Below are 671 nucleotides of genomic sequence, written 5' to 3'. Positions count from 1 at the left end.
TTCTCTTAGAACAGATAACATTGGGATCAGTGGGGTCAGTGGAGATGTGCACATTTTATGCTCGGTAGTCTGTCTTCTGTGCCCTAAATTTGGGGGGGGGAGGTGTCTGCCTCAACATTTTGTTTAAATAATAGTTTTTAACAGATGCCTCTCTGCTAATATTAGATGTGGCAGGATATCCTCTCAGACAGGTTAATGAAGTAAGAATTGTGTGAATCTTCCTCATTTCCTACAGATACTATTAAAATCCTAACGTACTAATGGAGTTTTAATGATACGATGTCCTAGAACGCGTAAGGGTTTTTTTCCACATGAACGGTAGATTTCTGAGTCTTATCTGGCTTGGTGTTCTGCCTTTTCTCTTGAAGTGGCTCGCAAACTGAAACCATTTAAACCCTCCACCCACTTTAAAAATTAATAATTGAAAAAAAACCAAATCTCCCTTATGCTGTGGCCTAATCCAGGGGACGGGTTGCTGGCTTTATGATTTGGAACTGCTTTTAAGCTCTAAACGTCATGACATTTGTGAACATTTCATTGACTGCTTTAACTAACATCGTTGCGACGAGATCACATCTTCAACGCCTCTCGGTTTTCTCCATGTACCATTTCCCTAATGTTACGCAGGCATGCTCTTGCTATCTTGTTCAACTTCCTATATTCTTTTTGCA

The 671-nt window shown here is 40.1% G+C and overlaps 1 protein-coding gene across 1 annotated transcript in view; it reads left to right on the top strand.

Moving 5' to 3' along the window:
• AUTS2 (activator of transcription and developmental regulator AUTS2) overlaps positions 1–671 on the top strand; it is a 582,970-nt gene that overhangs the window by 562,799 nt on the left and 19,500 nt on the right.

This window comes from Egretta garzetta, unplaced genomic scaffold, assembly GCF_000687185.1.
Source record: "Egretta garzetta isolate BGI_Z169 unplaced genomic scaffold, ASM68718v1 scaffold108, whole genome shotgun sequence".
NCBI lineage: Eukaryota > Metazoa > Chordata > Aves > Pelecaniformes > Ardeidae > Egretta > Egretta garzetta.
The sequence above is the reverse complement of the archived record's forward strand: the minus strand, read 5'-3'. Positions and strand labels throughout refer to the sequence as shown.